Source organism: Carettochelys insculpta, chromosome 20 (assembly GCF_033958435.1).
Source record: "Carettochelys insculpta isolate YL-2023 chromosome 20, ASM3395843v1, whole genome shotgun sequence".
In the NCBI taxonomy this organism is placed as follows: Eukaryota; Metazoa; Chordata; order Testudines; family Carettochelyidae; genus Carettochelys; species Carettochelys insculpta.
This window is the reverse complement of record NC_134156.1, coordinates 16,545,313-16,561,316: the sequence shown is the minus strand read 5'-3', so window position 1 is coordinate 16,561,316 and position 16,004 is coordinate 16,545,313. Positions and strand designations below refer to the sequence as shown.

Genomic DNA, 16,004 nt, shown 5'->3' with positions numbered 1-16,004 from the left:
CATTGCATTATTCCTGCTTAGCAGTGTCCAGAAACCAGGCCTCTTATTACATATGAGTGCAATTTCTACTGTGTGCAGAGAGTACAGACAAGGCTTTTGCATCCATTAGCAGGACATGACTGGTGCATGGCCCTTGAGCTGGTCCTTCCCACCAAGGTGAACTTTGTTCCATATACACTAGACCTTTATGTTCTTCAGAATAAGAGGCTGTTTTAAATAGCATCTGCAGCCATTTAGGCCAGAAATAACATTGCCTTTTGAAGCAAGGTAAATAAACAAAGTTGGGGCCAGTGATATTAGTTTGGCTGAAATTGAGGGACAGCTCTTGCCGATGGTACAACAGTCCTTGGGGATGGATGGGCAATGAGCCACTTCATCTTCGAGTAGTGTCCTCAATGGGTGCTCCACTCTGGGTGTTGGTGCATACTTGTGCCGGCACTCAGAGATTCTTGAAAACCTGTGGTTTCCTGCACTGCACATATGCAGTAGCATCTCTTTGTGCTATCTGGTGCGCATGTGGCGTGGGCCCCTCAGTTCCTGCTCTACCATCCTCGGTTGCAGATACCCTCAGCTGTTCATTTGGTGATCACCACTGGTGGGAAATTGACACGGTGGCCCTCAACCATGCATTCCAGCTTTGGGGCCAGCCATGCATAGACCTGTTTGCAACCTGAGTCAACAGACAGTGTCATCAGTATTGCTCCAGAGCAGTTCTGGGGAGACACTGCCTCAGGAATGCTTTCTCCCTCAAATGGGAAGTGCCCTCCCCTTGCATTTCCTCCTCTTCCCTTGATTCAGAAGCTTCTAGTCAAGGTCAGACTGGACTGGGCTTGCCTCATTCTGACAGCCATGGCGTGGCCGAGACAAACTTGGTATCCTTACCTGTACTGGCTGTCAGTGGTGACTCCATATACCTTCCCTCCTTGTTGCAACCGTCTGTCTCAGGACTTTGGCCACACCCTTCACCCCCATCCAGTCCAGCTGCACCTCCACAAATGGCTCCTTCATGGTTCCAGAATGCCAAAAATCACATGCTCTAAAGGGGTAAAGAGGGTTCTCATTAACAGAATATGGGAGTCCACCTGCAAATCCTATCGCTACTAGCGGACGTGGCTCTGTCAGTGGTTGGGCACTAATCATGCCCTGCAACCTCACACTGCACCCCCTCCTGTTCTCCTGGACTAACTGCTTCACATGTGTGAGTCAGGCCTCGCCCTCAGTACTGTCTGGTTGCATGCTCCTGGGCTGGCGGCGTTCCGCCGAGCAGAGGATGGGGTTTCCTTCCTTGTTCAGCCCATCACCCAACGTTTTCTGACGGGTCTGCAAAACACTTTCCTGTCACTACAACCCCTGGTCCCTGTTTAGGATCTTAACCATGTTCTCAACTGCCTCATGAAACTGCCTCTTAAACCCCTGGCGACATGGCCCCTTTTAAATAATCTGTTTGCTTCTGAATGAATAAGGGACCATCTTAAAATCTCTCCAGCATCTTTTAAAGCTTCTGAACTAACTTTTCCCTTAATATCATGGTCCTGACATTCAGGGAAACCCAGGGGGATCTTGCCATTGGCTTAAATGGGAGTAGAGCAGGAGGTTTTCTTTGTGCACTGTGCTATTGAAAGACCAATGGTCACAATAAATAGTAATGTAAAGGAAATTGAGCTTTCCGTTGGTTTTTATGGCCCTTGTCACTGTAGTGTCTGGGAGTCTCTCAGACAATAATGAACATGTCATGTTTTGTTTTTATCTTTCCTTCTACAGTACAGAGCAGAATGGCCTAGACTGGCTGTTGCCAATGACACAGTGAACGAATCTTCCTTTAATACATGTCCCGTGGCCTCATGGCCCCTGCAAGGGAACGTAACCAACTCCTGCCAGAGCGTCTCCAGTTTTGCTGTCTGGATCAGCGCAACTATGCAGGATAATTAAACCCCTTCTGCTGCTTCCCACATCCTGTCTCCCACCTTTCACTCCTTTTCCTGCAAGTGGAAGCATGTGGGCAGTACGCTGTACAGATCCCTACTGAAATCAGCAGAGTTCTGTGTGGCCACAGCAGTTCATCTGGGCGCTGTCAATTGCAGGCGTGGGGGGTTACACAGCAACTACTTCAGGCTCCGATAATTTTGCTTTCTCTCTCAGACGCTTTTCACAATAATTTGGACCCGACATGCTGCTGGGGAACGCTGCTTTTAAATATATTTTTGTTCTGTTGTAAATCTGAGCAAAATAGCAGAACACACTTTGGCATCACTCATGACAAAGGCTATGTCTACACAGCAGCGTTATTTCAAAATAAACTTTCCTGGAAGAGATTTTCCAGAATAGCTTATTTTGAAATAATGCAGCTACACACAAAGGCTATGTCTACACTACATTCCCCTTTTGGAGGAGGGATGCAAATGAGGGAGATCAAAAATGCAAATGAAGCACTGGTGTACAAAGCTTGTACTTCATTTGCATGATCTTGCACAATCGCTTTTCCAGAAGAAACTTTTCCCAAACCAAAAACAGCAACATAGATCGGCTTCCCTCGGAGAAAAAAACAAACAAACCATTTTTCAAAAGAGCCCTGAAAAAATGAGGTATAAGGGTTCTTTCAAAAAGTCTTTTCTTTTTTTTTTTTTTTGTCAAAAGAACCCCATCTACACTGCTGGGATTTTTTTGAACAAATCTCTTCTGAAAACACGATGGGAAGAAATTGTGCAAATGAAGCACAAATCAGCTCCTCGTTTGCATTTTTGATCTCCTTAATTTGCATTCCTCCTTTGAAAGAACCATCCCCTCTCCACTCATGCATCTGATAAAGTGGGTCTTTGTCTGTGAAAGCTTATGCTCCATAATATCTGGCAGTCTATAAGGTGCCACAAGACTTCATATGGAATAGCAGTCATTATTTTGAAATAACTTTGCTGTATAGACACACCTATCTTTAAGCATACAGGTAGACTAAATAAAAATAATTGTACATTGTAAAATACAGTGCAGAATGCCAGTGTACACGTGTGTCTGTTTATCTGTCCATATTCCTTGAAAATCAGAAGCATTCTCAATAAAAAGTAATTTCAAAATATTATTTTCTCTTTTGCATCAGGCTCTTGTGTAGTCCTATAATGTTGCTATATAGAATACAGTTGGATCAAATATTGGATAAATTAGTTATCTAGTAGTGTATAGGTTGAACCTCTCTGATCCAGCATCCTTGGGACCTGACCCGGGCTGAACAAAAGAATTTGCCAGACTACGAAAGGTCAGCATTGTCTAGCAGCATTATCAACAATTCCACTGCTGATTGGGCTCTTAGAAGACATTTAGGGGTAAATTAAAGCTAAATAACAGCACAGAACACCGAGAACCAGGACTGGTGGCTGTAAATAAATTTTATGGGACTGCAGGAAACTTGGCCACACCCATAATGTGGTCATTTGGCTAACTAAAATCATGCTGGATTATGGAGTTTGACATACAAGAGTGTTTTGGATTAGAGAGGTTCAATCTTTATTAAAAAGACAAGATAGGGGAGGTAATACTTTTATTGGACCAACTTCCGTCTGTGAAAGAAATAAGCTTCCAAGGGCTACACAGCACTTCCTCTCAGCGTGGAGTGATGGAGCACAAAATGATGGTTCTCATCCTGAAAAAACTTTGGACAATAAAATCTATGACCTCCACGACCTTGTATTTCTTACGTCCTGGGACCAATATGGTGACTACAATGCTAGAAATAAATATGTGAAACTAACAGGCCATTACTCAATAAATACATTATTAATCACTCTTGTTTAGGCTGTTTGGAGCTTATATACGTCAGAGAAAAATGTTATTGTTATCAGGTAAATTATCTGAAGAGAAGCCCAGTGAAGTTGGTAGAAAAGCCTCCATTCATGTTAGTGGGTTTTGGATCAGACCTATTTAAAAAAAGGGCCTATTGGTTCTAACTTTATCAGGCCTCTCAGCTGCATCTCCTGCCAGGATTGCAAAGTAGTCTAGTCCAAGAGAGCAGGTGAGATCAGTAGCATCACTGGGTCAATTGCATCACACCAGCTGACTCAGAACATCACCCATGGCCAGTAGCAACGTCACCAACACAAGTCAGGACAAATTGTGTGGTGAGGGAAACAGAGAGCAGCTCAAAAGCTGCTTGGGAACCAATGCAGACGCTGAATGGGATTTGGAGTTGAGATATAGGCCATCCGTATTGTACTTGTACATTCACTGTAGTCATGGGGCTGAGTCTGCAGCTATCACCGCATCACGTAAGGTGAGGTCATTAAATGTTGCTCCTGGAGCACAAATACTCAGCCCTGCCCAGACTTGATCACTATGAGCCTCATCCAAAGCCCACTGAAGTTGCTATTCAGACTCTCATGTAGTTCACCCAGCATTGAACAAAGCCATAGCTTGTATTAAACTGACACTTCTGGCTTTTCCAATTTTAAAAATATTATTTCTTACTACTGCTTTGTTGAAAAAAACCCTCAGGAATTGCATCTGAACCTGTTTCCTTACCCACTACCCTCTACCTCCTCTCTGCACTCTGGACAGCAAGTGAGATTTCACTGCTGGCTCTGCACATTGGTATCTGGCTTGTTGTCATAAGTTTGTTCATATACTGGCTTGCTTTCACAGCAGGGGAGTGAAAAATAAAACTTCTGCCCTGAAAAAGCCCCTTCGTTTTTCCTCCCAGTCTATATATCACATGGACTTTGCAACCATAAAACTATAGTATAAATAAGCCTCGTCCACTCCTACATCTTATTGCATAGGACATTAATTACCACTCACCAGCATCTGACCAGGTGTATCCCACCTTTTTGGTGTCCATCTTCAGGTCTCTAGGGCAGGCGTTTCTTGGGCGCCCTCTTTTCCTTTTTCCATGTGGGTTCCGGCTTAAGGCTTGCCTTGTGATGTTGGTGGTTGGTTTTCTGAGTGTATGTTCAGTCCATCACCATCGTCTCTTCCTGCTTTCTTCTTTGACAGGAAGTTGGCAAGTCAGTTGCCACAGCTCTTGGTTGTTGATGGTAGTTTGGGAGGATTTTACAAAGGCAGTTATTGGTAAATGTCTGGATTTTTTTAAAGTCATCTTTGTTCTCAAAGCTTCTGTTCCACATAGTAGGACTGAGCTGACACTGGAGTTGGCTACCTGATCTTAGTTTGAGTTCAGGTCTGCTTAGAATTCCAGATGTTTTTCAAGACAAGATGTCAGAACATGTCAACATCTCAGCTACAGTTGGATTCAACATCCACAAAGCAAAAACTAAGATCTTGAAAGCCAATATCAGTAGCACAGAGACAGTCATATTTGGCGGCAGGACGCTGGAAGAAGCAAGAGGTCTTCACATACCTAGGCAGTATCTTCGATAAAGAGGGGAGCACCAATGCTGATGTGAGAGCGAGGATTGGGAAACCAGGAACAGCTTTTCTTCTCATAAAACCATAGGGGCAGCTAAAGAAGGGTAGTTCAAATTTTGCATCTGCCATTTTAACAGGGTCTCTGTAAAACTCTAAATTTACCTTTGCAGTATAACTATCTGGGTGCCTTAATTGGAAGAGTTTAGGTGATTCAGAATGGGCCCTGCTCAGAACAGAAAGATCTGATCACTGGAACAAGCTGAAAAACAAAGTCAATGAATTATCAAAAATATCTGCATTGATGGAAGTGATGGAAGGTATGGGGAGCTATTATATGGCATTTTTAAGTCATGCCAGTAGCATTACTTTGTATTTATTTTCAGACTTATATTTATACATTTTCACACTGGTGGTCTTCAGAACAAAAACAACTGGAGCTCACACCGAATGGTGGATGATAAGCTTCTGGCATCAATTTCCTTTTCTAAAGCAGCATCTTCCCCAGAGATTTGAAATGTCAGCATGTTCTCCCCTGCTCTGCATTGAACCTGTGTATCATAGAATCATAGGAATGGAAGAGACCTCAGGAGGTCATCAAGTCCAACCCCCTCCTCAAAGCAGGACCAGTCCCAACTAAATCATCCCAGCCAGGTCTTTGTCAAGCCAGGACTTAAAAACGTCTAGAGCTAGAGATTCCACCACCTCTCCAGGTAACAGATTCCAGTGCCTCACCACCATCGTGATGAAGTAGTTTTTCCTAATATCCAACCTCGACCTCTCCCGCTTCAACTTGAGACCATTGCTCCTCGTTCTGTCATTTGTCCCCACTGAGAACAGCTTCTCCCCATCCTCTCTGTAATCTCCCTTCAGGTAGTTGTTGAAGGGTACTTCACATCACTCTTCTGTAGACTTCTGTAAATAAGCCCTAAATCCCTCAGCCTCTCCTCATAAGTCATGTGCTCCAACATCCTAGTCATTTTTGTTGCCCTCCGCTGGGCTCTCTCGAATGAGCCTGCTTCCTTTTTGTAATGGGGGCCCAGAACCGGACACAATATTTCAGATGCAGCCTCACCAATGTTGAATAAGGGGGAATAATTACTTCCCTAGATCGGCTGGCAATGCTTCTCCTAAATCAATGGACTAGTGTTCAGTCAGGGGAAGACCTCTGTGAGGATAATGTCCAAATAATTATACCTTATTTACATTTAGGTGACCATTCACAATAGCATCAGCCAAGGCTATCCTTAGGATTTATGGGTCCCTGCACAGTACTGCTAAACTGGTGCCCTCACGCTTTGTGGCAGCACATGGGGAGAAGATGCTGATTTATTAGAGATGGGATTTTATAATCCTCAGCAACACACTAACGAAATATTTTTAAAACAAATTTTAAACTCAGTTCCTGTGGACTAACAGTAAATTTAGAAACTGTCAGTATGTATTGGTACTTGGCAAATGTCTGTTAAATGGCTTCATTACCCTTTGAATGGCTCTTTAGGTTCAGTGTTCTGCTAATAGCTCTGGCCAGCTTTTTCATTGTTACGTTAACTGGGCTATCTCCGGAGGAAGTAAGGTCACAGAACAGCGATAGGAAGAGATGGGTGGGTGGACATTAAGACCCAGTGATGTCTCAAATTTTCAGGTGCCCTTTGCAATTGGGTATAGCAGTGGTTCCCAAAGCGGGGTCTGTGGACTCTCAAAGGTCTTTCAGGGGGTCCGTGAAAAAAATAAATAAAAATGATAATAGAAAATAAGTTTTAAATAAATTGCAAAGTGATACTCAAGTATTATTTTTTTTATATTAAATGTTGTCAAATCGTGTTACAGTAGATCTCCGACTTATGCAGAGGTCATATTTCTGAGCAACCACATGTAAGTCAAATATCATGTTACTCGGGGGAGCCGGCAAACTGACCAGCTGGGTCCCAGCTCCCTGCTGCTCACAGGAGACAGGAAACTGGTCAGTGCTGATCAGTTTCCCAGCTTCTGCCAGTGTCAGCAGCAGCTGCTCTTGTCAGTGGCAGCAGCCCAGAGTCAGGCTCTCCCCTCCTGCCATTGGAAGGAGCAGGGAAACTGACCAGTGCAGCGCTGCACTGGTCAGTTTCCTGGTTCTCCTGAGTGGCGGGCAGCCCAGAGCCAGGCGCCAGCACTCCACCACTCAGAGTCACCTTAACCTGAGCTTCACACAACTTGAGTGCCTGTATCATGCGATTCTACTGTATTAATTGCTGTCCAAAAATCTATGTTGTGGTTTCCTTTTTCATGTAATGAAGTGTGCGTAGCAGCTAGAATTGGCTTTGATGGGGGGTCCGCAAACAATTTGGAGGGGCCATTAAGGATCTGCAAACAGTTTGAGGAGATAATTGGAAACTCCTTGGGTATTGTATTTTGGGTATACGTAATGTGAGCTCTCACTAACAACGTCATGGGCCCGTTTCAGTGTGCTAATGTAGCAGAACTGTTTATGTTACTGTAAATGGAGGAAACTGATGCAGGGTGCAACCTGGCCCAAGTGAACTCAACGGCAAACTCATCGTACAGATGGGGAAGATGAAGGAGAGAAGCTAAATTACTTTCTCAGGGCCAGATGGGGATCATAACCAGAGCCTGGATTATTATTCCAGAGGAGGCCAGTGATATAGTAAGAACATACAACAATGTTTCTCTCTACCCCACACATTTCATGAGAAATTACTATGATCAGAAATCAATATGCACTCATAAGTCTTTTTAATATACCTACCTGTCAAGGTATTTATACCTCTTATCACTGTACTATCTGAATACCATTACTGAGACAAAAATGTTTCTAAAATTGTGTGTGCTAGCTTATGTATTCTGGTCAGAATAGATCTTGAGATTGTAAACTCATTAGTGTGGGGAATGCACCTTTATCTAAGTCTGTAAGGTGCAGGGTAGATTGTCACCATTGTGCACAAATTTGGTAATACTTATACAAGCAATTAACCTTCCTGATTGTGAGTTTATGTATTCTTGTGTCATCTCCTGGAAGATTGTTTCTTTCCAAATCCTGAGTGCCAGCAACAGGAAAAGAGACCAACTAATCCAACTCCAAATTGTATTGCATACTGCCCTTTGGGAGAAGTCTCCTGTTTAAAATACTTTCAGATCTTGGCTATCACAGAGGACTATATTTGGATTATGGGGCAGTAACCCAAGAAGCATATGGCACAAATGCTCTGAACATCAGCAGTTTCCTACTGATAAATGATTTCACATCTCTAGAGATAGAGGGACCCCAGCAGCAAGCTTGTAAAAAGCAACAGATTACAACATGGAGTCCAAATCTAGTCCTGGTTACCATATACGAATGTGCCTGTATCAACCATCCTGTTTGATCCCTTGCTTTGAAGAGCACAAAAAGCCACTAACCTGGCTCAGTGCTACTGAAGAGATTTGACTTAGTGTCAGAAATCAGGAGCAGCACAAACGGAGGCAAATTGTTCTTCTCATTTTCTGCCGTGGGATAATTTGAGATTTTCCCACACAATCATCAAGAAGCAAAATGCATCATTCCTTTTTCTGCAGATCTGTTCAGAAGGTCGTTGTGCGTTTTGAAAGCTGATGGTGCCATATTGACTGTTGGAGAGTGTCATCTTTCCCTGAATAATTGCGGCTGTTTCTCCCTTGGCCCCACCAACCTCTGAGACATAAATCAATGCAAGAGCAAGTGGATTCATGACAATGGAATGATCTCCCAGTTCAAGGTGAATCCTGATACCTGATGTATGAGAAGACCATCCACATGCTGAGAATTCCTTGCTAATTTAAGGTGCTAGTTCATCAAAAACATCCTCCCAAACATGCACAGGATGTATTAAGTTATGGAGGGGTAAGCGATCAGCTCGTCACATTGGCATTTCAGTTCCTTGCCAGAAAGTGCTGAACCTAGTTATCTCTCTCAAGAAATTAGATCTGTAAGTGTCGCACTGCAGTAAATTTGTGTAACTGGAAACCTCTCTCCAGGCGCACGAATATCTGAGGATGACTGACCATTGCTGCTCTCCGAAGAGGGGTATATAAATACATGCTGGACTGAGGAGAGATGGGCCTAACTCTAAAACCATCAAAGCTGAATACAGGGAAAAAAGCGGAGGATTAATCTTTAGAGCTGTATTTTGTGGTTTGAACTGTTTTCTATTACCAGCTGGTGGAATTTGAATGAGAAGAAATCAGCCACATGGGCACACCGCGTTATTCAAGAATCATGGCCAATGATAGTTTGTGAGGCTACAAAAAATTCTGATTTAATGGCAGCTCTGGTAATTCACGGGGCGACTCTCTCAGTTCATGCAAACTAATCACCAGACTTCCCGCTTAACTGAGGGCAGGTCTACACTAGACCTTGAAGTTGGTCTTAGATACACAATTCCAGCTACAGCAACTCTGCCATCGACCTCCCTTGCTCCTCGCGAGAATGAGGCGCACAGGGGTTGACTCTTGGTCCCTGATAGTTCGATCTGGCACATCCCCACTAGTCATGCAAAACTGAACCCCAGCAGATCGATCCTGACTGGGTTGATCTCCCAATCAGTGTAGATGTATCTAGGGAACCTCCTAGATTCCATTCAGTTGCTGAAGGAAGAAGTGATTCCCATTCAATATGTGGTGCTTTTCTTACTCATTATGGTGTCAGGAAACTGTGCTGCTGGAGCTGCTGCTGTTGGGATGAATTGTAGAATAAAATCAGAAGATCTGGGCTCCTTTTCTAGCTTTGTCATTGACACACTGTTTGATCCAGGGAAAGTCAATAAAAATCTCTGTTTCTCAATTTCCCCATCTGTAAAATGGGACTAATAACTTTCATCTTTGCACAGTGCTCTGAGGCTTACTGAAAAGCTGCTAAGATGTGTATGCAGGTTAAAATTCAAATCAAGTCAAAGTTGTTTTTTTATCTGGAAAAATGTAACATGGGCCCATTTTTCTTTGTCTTTTTTGTTTTTGAGAAGTTCAATTTTTTTGAATTTTTATTGGCATAGGGCAACAAACTTGTTTACAAATTTAGTGAAATTTGGCGTATGGGTTTCCACTGGAAAAAAATATACCTGGAAACAAAAATTTCAGAAATGCTGAAATAGTTCACTTTGAAATAATCAAAAGCAGCCATGTTGATGTTTCATTTTGAATCAACATCTTCAAAACGACATAACAAAAATGCTTTTGTCAGCTGGCGCAACCCTCTTTTTTTCTTATAGTTCATCAAGAAACAAAAATAAATTCGGTTTTGGTTGTAGATGGAACAAGCTTTCTTCCAAATTTTTCGGTTTGGAAGCAGAACCAAAAATCTATTATTCAGTTTTACTTAGAAGCTAGTAAATGCAGGTGATTTGGTAATGTACTATAAGGCTGATGAAAGCCAGCACACACTTTAAATTGGCTCCTATACAAATTCTGCATTTGCACTAATGGGGAGGAATGCCCCTCTCCAGTGCCCACATGAAGAAGCCTACCACAGTCAATATGCTGGGCCTCCCGTCCCCTTTAGTATAGGGAGTGTGTTAGGGATATTCTAGGGTGCACTGCACTATAACTGCTCTCTGCCCTGGGAAGTTAAGTGTAAGTTATAGCAGCCCTGCAGCTGGGGGCAGAGACCAGTGTTCCTTGTTATGTGCTTGGTCAGCTGCCCAGGACAGATTCAAGTACCTCCCAGCTAATTAGCAAAGTGCCCATGGCTTCTGACAGTATGCAACTGGTGTTTACATTGGTGGTGCACATCCCCATATACCTTGGTGCACAGAACAAAATGTATTCCACCCATGGATGGAAAAAAACCAGAGGGAGCACTAGCAGAGACCCAGAGAGCACATGAGTGAGCTGGCACTTGATAACATAGTTTTGTTGTGAATTTATTATGATGCAAACGACTCGGAGAAAAAAGGAGAACAAATCTGTATTGAAATATAGCTGTGCCTCTGGGCAAAGCAAGGGCTTGTGCTTTGAGCACAGCACCAGGTCTGGAGCTCCCTAGCTCTTATTCCCACTCGGATGCAGCAGTCCTCTGTCACCGCAGGCAAGTCCGTAGGGCTAGATAGGGACTTTCAGCACAGCCCTGAGCAGGAAGAGGTGCGGAAGCTGCACCGTTCCAGGAAATATTGTCGTTCCAAAAGGCTTCCCTGAGTCACAGTTTCTCTCTGCATCTTCCTGGCTTAGAGAGAGGTCCTAGCAGCTGCCTGATGTCAACACATCCACACTGAGCAGAGTTGGAATGCGAGGTGGCATCCTTGCATGGATCAGAAATCCAAGTACAACCTAGCTCAGTGTGAAAAATACTTTCCTCCCAAGCTACATCTACACTACAGTGATCTGTTAACAGGAGTGACTGTCAGACGATATCTTCCAACAAAACTTCTGTCGACAGATTGTGGCCACACACGAAAGCAGATCGCTTTGTTGACAGAAAGTGGCTGGACTGTCCGGCTGCTCTCTTGACAGAATGGCCAGCCAGAAGCACAGTAGACAGGGCTGCCTGGTGACCTGGAAGACCTGTCTGTCAACAGAGGACCACCTGGAGTGTCCACCTGGCTTTTTTGTCAACAGATTCTGTCAAGAAAGGCGTCCTGCCTCACGGGGGAGAAGCAGAAGGTTGTCGACAAAAGTGCCAAGTTCCGTTGACACTATGTCAATGGAACACATGTTTAGTGTGGACGCTCTGTGTGACTTTGTCAACACAACTCTCTTATGGAGCCGTGGCTCCAGAGTCGGGAGATGGATTGATTGGTGGACGCTTCCCAAGGGCTTTGACTCTAAAGATACTTAAATAGGAGTAACAGAGAAAAGCTCGTGCCAGTCTATATATTATCAAAACAAAAAAGCAGTAAAATAGCAATTTCAAGACTAACAAAATAATTTATTAGGTGATGAGCTTTCAGGGACAGACCCTCTTCTTCAGACCACAGCTGTACCAGAACAGACTCAATATTTAAGGCGAAGAGAACCAAAAACACTAATCAAGGTTGACAAATCAGAAAAAAATGATCAAGGTGAGCAAATCAGGGAGCAGAGGGGCGGGGGGGGGTGTCAAGAATTAGCTGAAGCCACATATGCAAAAGAGCCCCTATCGTGTCCCAGAAAATTTGCATCCCGGTTCAAACCACGTGTGGATGCAAACTTAAGAGTATGCGTCTTATTGAGGAAGAATTTTCACTCTGATTCGGAAAGAGAGACTGCTGAACTCTCTTTCATATTCAAATGGGACACATTAACATGTGGTTTGAACCAGGATGCAAATTTTCTGGGACACTGTAGGGGCTCTTTTGCATACTTGGTTTCAGCTAATTCTTGACTCCCCCGCCCGCCCCTCTGCTCTCTGATTTGCTCACCTTGATAATTTTTTTCTGATTTGTCAACCTTGATTACTGTTTTTGGTGCTCTATGCCTTAAATATTGAGTCTGTTCTGGTATGGCTAAGGTCTGAAGAAGTGGGTCTGTCCCATGAAAGCTCACCTACTAAATTATTTTGCTGGTCTTTAAAGTGCTACTTTACTGCTTTTTTGTTTTAAATAGGAGTATTTTAAGGGGCAGATGAGGACCAGAGTTCACTTCCTGTGCACTGAGGAAGTGCTATGCAAAACAGTAATTTTCTAAGCTCTGGAATAGCTTGTTCCACCATGCATACTCTTAAAAAGTAAATGAAATACTTGTTTTGAAGAGCAGCCCATTCCCAATTATCTGCTGTGACTGAGGGAGGTTTCTGGTAAGGGAATATTGCATGTTCTTCCCCTTCAGAAAAAGCAAGTGAAATAATTGATCGTTAGAGTTTATTCATGGCTACAAAATAGTTTTCAGTTAGACAGTGTACATTTCGAGAACTTTTTGTTTACTGGACACGCCTAATAACGTTACTTAGGTACTTAATGTCTCACCCTTCAAGTTTAATTAAGAGCTTTCATGAAGGTCAGCATAATAAACCAATTTAGAAATCACAATTGAAGCCAGTGAAAAATAACTGCCTGGCTATTGAAAGCTGCTTCTTTGGAAGGAGAGTTGGCCAAATGATTCAGTCCTGTCCAAGTAGGCTAAGGTGTGTGCCTGTTTCATAATATGATGGATGATCTTTATAGTCTGATAGGCGATGCAACAACAACAAAAAAATCAGTTAAAATAAGGCTCCCTTGAAATTAGACTCATTACCCATTCTCAGCAGGGATAGTTGACAGCACAGGCAAGTATTGAAGCATGAACCTAAGAACGGCCATACTGGGCCAGACCAAAGGTCCACCTCACCCGGTAGCCTGTCTTCCAACAGTGGCAAATGTCTGATATTCCAGAGGGAATGATCAGAGCAGGTGATCACAGAATGCTCCCTATGCATCACCCAGCCCCAGCTTCTGACAAACAGAGACTTGGGACCCCCATTCCACAGGCAATGTTTGGTTTTGTACCTGCACTTACAACCCACCAGCCTATGGGTGTGCTTCACTCTGCCACCTAGACCACTTACACGGAGAAATACTGATCTCCTCTATAGCCTTAGCTGAGGTCCAGCTGGCTTTTAGCTCAAACCGTAGAGCAGGGGACAGCAACCCCTGGCGCACACGCCGCTCTTGCCCATGCAGTGGGGAAGCAGAGAGAGAGAGGGACGGGCAAGTGTCACCCATGAGCTGACTGGTGGAGAGGCACATACCTGGGCTGTACACCTGTGCTGACCCCTCACTCCCACCTGGTGGAGCTGTCTGGCCATCTAGCCCCCACCTGTGCTCTGCCCAGCCTTTGAAGGGCACCTGCAGCCTGGTTTCATCTCTGCATGGGGCAGAGGGCTCTGGGCAGAGAGGGACCCTGGCAGAGGGGCTTGGTCAGCTGCATGCAGGCTCTGGGCCTGCACCGAGCCCCTCGCTCCCGCCCTGCCCCCTCCCCAGGGAGCTGTCTGGCCCGTCAGCTCTGGCATAGCCTTGGGACATGGTGGGGGAAGAGGGTGCAGAAGGACCCTGGCAGGGGCTGGCCCCACCCTGCACCCCGCTGGAGTCTGGGGCACGGGTGTGTCGTGTGTCCATGCGTCCATGTGTCAGGTGGTGTCTCAGGTATTACTGGCAGTCGGGCCATACAGAGAGATCAAAAGGTCAAATTTCAGCACTCTGCCTCCGAAAGGTTGCTGGCCTGCTGTAGACTAGAGGCTCATGCACGAAGCTCTGGAGCTCCTAGGTTTGGTTCTGTCTGTTGGCTGTTACACACTGATAAGATCTTACCATCAGGGCATGAGTCAGGAGCTGTTCAAATGCTGCCCAGCTGATTAGCAGAGCACCAACAGCTATTGTGTTTCAACTGGTGGTGCACATTCCCACATACGTGGTGCACATAAAATTTATTCTTCACATGGATGGAAACGGCCAGAGAGACCATTGTTCAGGACCCTTCTAGGATGTCTGACAGCCCATGCTGGATTCTGCCTCTGGCAAACGTGCGGTTTTCAGGGCGTGGAGTCAAAAAGTAGCTTTCTGCTGTGACGGAAGAAAATTGCACAGCCCAAAGTGCCTCCCTGCTTGTACGTGGCAGGGAATTGTTTTCCCTTTGGTCTCTGTCTGCGTTATTCATTTGCTGGGCTGCGCTCCTGTAAAACTTTTGCCCACATGTCAGAGCAGGTTTGCAGATTTCTCAGTGTACAATATGGCCCCTGACTCACGGGCGAAGCATGTATGAAAAACCACGCTGTGCTTTTAGAAATGCTCGTTTTTCTTCTCCAAGAAAAGTCTCATTTTCCCAATCCTACTCTCCATTTTAATGAAGTTCAGCAATAAAAGCTAACGCTGAAGGAAACCATCCAGGTGAGGCCTGCAGGATTTTACAATGCATGCGCAAATAGAAAGCTTTTTCAGGAGAGAGGTGAGTTAAAAAGAAGAAGAAGTAAATGGTGTCCTGATGCCCATAGACTAGGGTACAAATGACTGTCTTGCAAAGTTTTCTTTTCTGTTCTTGCACTGAAAATTCATATGCTGTAATTTTGAAATAGGAGACATTACTTCCAACAAGTTTTCCCCTCAGGTACACCGGTGTAAATCCAGTGTAACTTCAGCAAAATCAAATAACCGGGTTCTGCTACATGGTCAAGCTGGTAGTGTTACTCTGGGTTTGCTCCAGGAACAGAAAATAATTTGGCCCATTGTGAAAATAAAGAAATTCTGATTGAAAGAAATCAAACCATTCCTTTTGTAGGAAGATCTTCAGCAACACAGTGATTTAGTAGGAAGCATTTCCTCCTCGGACGTTGGGAGAAATAGGAGGTCAATGGAATAATTAACAGCTGCATGAATGGGCTTACTTGCTTCATAATCATCTCTAGAGACCTATAGTGGACTTATTTTCTTGAGTCTGAAAGGCAAAGGGTGCATCTTCACTACACCTAATAGGGACGTGCGAAACTGAAGTATCTGGGGTTGACTGCACTCCTCACTACTGCAAGGAGTAAGGGAGGTTGACAGGAGCATTTCTCCCATTCATCTCCCTCTGTGAGGAAAGCCAGGTAAGTCAATTGTAGATAAGTTGATTCTAGCTACTCACCTGCTGTGGCTAGAATTGTGTATCTACAATCAACTTTAATAGCTAGTGTAGACCTGGCCTTAGTGGGGACCCAATAGATCTTCCAAAACATCTGGCAAAGGCTTGGCAAAGTCACATTCCCTCTGTCACTGCATTTCTCTATT

The 16,004-nt window shown here is 44.3% G+C and overlaps 1 long non-coding RNA gene across 2 annotated transcripts in view; it reads left to right on the top strand.

Moving 5' to 3' along the window:
- Nucleotides 1-16,004, top strand: part of LOC142023522 (uncharacterized) — a 115,977-nt gene that overhangs the window by 76,268 nt on the left and 23,705 nt on the right. Inside the window, exon 3 of one of the 2 annotated variants that reach the window (XR_012648249.1) lies at nucleotides 1,762-3,286. The exons of the other annotated variant lie outside the window; for it this stretch is intronic. This is a non-coding gene — a long non-coding RNA (uncharacterized LOC142023522). Of the gene's footprint in view, nucleotides 1-1,761; nucleotides 3,287-16,004 lie in introns of those variants that run through there. 2 annotated transcript variants of the gene reach the window in all.